The sequence below is a fragment of the Saimiri boliviensis genome, chromosome 7, assembly GCF_048565385.1.
Source record: "Saimiri boliviensis isolate mSaiBol1 chromosome 7, mSaiBol1.pri, whole genome shotgun sequence".
Classification (NCBI taxonomy): domain Eukaryota; kingdom Metazoa; phylum Chordata; class Mammalia; order Primates; family Cebidae; genus Saimiri; species Saimiri boliviensis.
In genome coordinates, this window is record NC_133455.1 from 17,223,495 (window position 1) to 17,226,751 (window position 3,257).

The following is a 3,257-nucleotide window of genomic DNA, read 5'->3' on the forward strand; positions in this document are numbered from 1 at the left end:
AGAAATTACTTAAGGGGTACAGTGTACCTTATTCTGCTAATGGTTACACTGAAAGCTCAGACTTAACCCAAGGCAATATATCCAGTAACAAAACTGCACTCGTACCCCTTGAATTGATACAATTTTACCCCTAATGCCATGTTTTCTAATAGCAGTTGAAAACAAACCAAATAACGGAATGTGGATGAAAAAGCGGGGTATTTTCCAATAATGGAAAGTAACATAGCAGTAAAAAAAAAAATGGTGTTTTAAATTCCTTGAGACATCACAAAAATGCTTTCCACAGTGGCTGAACTAATTTACATTCCCATCAGCAGTGTGTAAGTGTTCCCTTTTCTCCACAACCTTGCCAGCATTTGTTATTTTTTTTTCACATTTTAATAATGGCCATTCTGACTGATGTGAGATGACATCTCATTGTTTTGATTTGTATTTCTCAGCAGTCCCACAATTGGGCATATACTCAAAGGAATATAAATCTTTCTACCATAAAGACATGCACATGTATGTTCGTCACAGCACTATTCACAATGGCAAAGCCACAGAATCAATCTAAATGACTGTCAGTTACCACTGGATTTAAAAAATGTAGACTGGATTTAAAAAATGTACATATACACTATGGAATACTATGCAGCGGTAGAAAAGAATGATATTATGTCCTTTGCAGGAACATGGATGGAGCTGGAAACCATGGTCCTAAGCAAACTGACAGAGGAACAGAAAACCAAATATTGCACGTTCTCACTTATAAGCGTGAGCTAACCTTTGAGTATATATGCACACGAAGGAAACAGCAAACCCCAAGGCCTACGTGAGGGTGAAGGGAGAGGACCAAAAAACTACCTATCGGGCACTATGCTTATTACCTGGGTGACAAAATGATCTGTACCCAAAACCCCTGTGACACATAACTTACCTATATAACAAACTTGCACAGGTACCCCTGAATCTAAAATTAAAAAAAAAAAAGCCCAACATGAATCAGAAAAATCATATATAAAAAAAAAAACAGCAAAAAATAAAACCAAAACAAAGGGTAGAAAAGGCAACAATACGGCAAACTTTGATCCAGCTGACAGGCGCTGCCCTGCCTCTCGCCCTCACGCATCCATCTTCAGTGTCCGCCAGCTGGAGTGCCCTTGGCCGTCTCCATTGCAGGGTGGAAGCCCCAGAAAAATGGCATTCCTTGGGAAGGGTTCTCAATCTTTGACTGACAGGTGTTGGTAAACCTGAGCTGTCTCACTGCCTGGGTGAGATAACTCTGAAGTATGTTTATATACACCCTGGCCTTCCCCAGAGAGGGTAAGCTCTAGTTGCCCTCGGTGGCTAGTTTAATAAGGCACTAAAAAAAATTCATTTCAATAGTTTTTGGGGTAAGGTGGTGTTTTAGTTACATGGGTAAGTTCTTCAGTGGTGATTTCTGAAATTTTAGTGTACCTGTCACCTGAGCAGTGTACCATCCTTCTCCAAACCTCCCACTACCATATCCCCAAAGTCCATCATCTAATTCTTTTTAAAAATTACTATTTTACTTTAAGTTCTGGGGTACATGTGCAGATCTTGCAGGTTTGTTACATAGGTATACACATGCCATGGTGGGTTGCTGCCTCCATCCCCCTGTCACCTACATTAGGTATTTCTCCTAATGTTATTACTCCCCAATCTCCCTACCCCCTGCTATCCCTCCCTAGTCGCCTACCCCAACAGACCCCAGAGGGCAATGTTCCACTCCCTGTGTCCATGCGGTGTTTGGTTTTCTGTTCTTGTGTCAGTTTGCTGAGAATGACAGTTTCCAGCTTCATTCATGTCCCTGCAAAGAGCATGAACTCATCCTTTTTTATGGCTGCATAGAATTCCATGGAGTATATGTGCCGCATTTTCTTTATCCAGTCTATCATCGATGGGAACTTGGGTTGGTTCCGAGTCTTTGCTATTGTAAACAGTGCCACAATGAACACACGTGGGCATGTCTTATAATAAAACGATTTATAATTCTTTGGGAATATACGCAGTAATGGGATTGCTGGGTCAAATGGTATTTCTATGTCTAGGTCCTTCAGGAATTGCCAGTCTTCCACAATGGTTGAATTAATTTACACTCCCACCAACAGTGTAAGAGTGTCCCTATTTCTCCACATTCTCTCCAGCATCTGTTGTCTCCAGATTTTTTAAATGATCGCCATTCTAACTGGTGTGAGCTGTTATCTCAATGTAGTTTTGATTTGCATTTCTCTAATGACCAGTGATGTTAAGCATTTTTTCATTTAGAAGACCCCATCATCCCAGCCCCAAATCTCAAGGTGATAAGCAACCATTATATAATTCTTATGCCTTTGCACTTGTATACAAAGAGATGAAACACACACAACACGAATTAATCATTTAAAAAGGAATAATTCAGTGGCAGTATGGTACAGCCACCCCTTCTTTCTAGTTCTAAAACATTTTCATCATCCTAAAAGGAAGCCCATGTTCATGAAGCTGTTGTTTCTCCTATGCTGTGCTTTTATTGACTGCCTTTTCTTCTGCATCTGATTTCTCTACCTCCATCCCAAACAATTTGCACTTGAATCCTTCTCTGCAGTCAGCTGTTGGGAGAAACCAAATGAAGGGGCTTGGAAATGTCATACTAGGTAAGAGGGAAAAAAATTCCAAGAAGTTACACGCAAGTTGATAATCCTGTTTTAAGTTAAAAACTAAGATAAAAACATACTTTTAGTAATACATACCACATGCGAAAAGACAGTGTAAAAATGCAACTACAATGATGGCGATATTTTTCATCAACAGAAATTAGCCTAGGGAGTTTTGATGTTAGGGTATGAGTGAAAAGAAAAATAACAGCAAGCAAGGCATTGATGACCGTGAGATTCAGGAAGGTGACTACATCAGGTAAGAGGAGTAGGAGGATGGGCTTGGGAGACCACAGGTTGGATGTGAGTTGTTGACAGGGTTCTAGGTTTTGTTGTTGATGGTGAGTTTCTATAAGCTAATGATATTCTTTAAAAAATGACTAATAACAACAGATGCTGGAGAGGATGGGGAGAAATAGGAACTCTTACACTGTTGGTGGGAGTGTAAATTAGTTCAACCATTGTGGAAGACAGTGTGGTGATTCCTTAAGGACCTAGAAATAGAAATTCCATTTGACCCAGCAATCCCATTACTTGGTATATATCCAGAGGATTATAAATCATTCTACTATAAGGACACATGCACACAAATGTTCACTGCAGCACAGTTTACAATAGCAA

At 39.9% G+C, this 3,257-nt stretch overlaps 1 non-coding gene across 1 annotated transcript; it reads left to right on the forward strand.

Moving 5' to 3' along the window:
* The first annotated feature begins 2,762 nt into the window (after window positions 1-2,762).
* Window positions 2,763-2,832, forward strand: LOC120365185 (small nucleolar RNA SNORD56). Its single transcript, XR_005580193.1, has one exon. It is a non-coding gene; the product is annotated as a small nucleolar RNA SNORD56 (small nucleolar RNA).
* The last annotated feature ends 425 nt before the right edge of the window (window positions 2,833-3,257 follow it).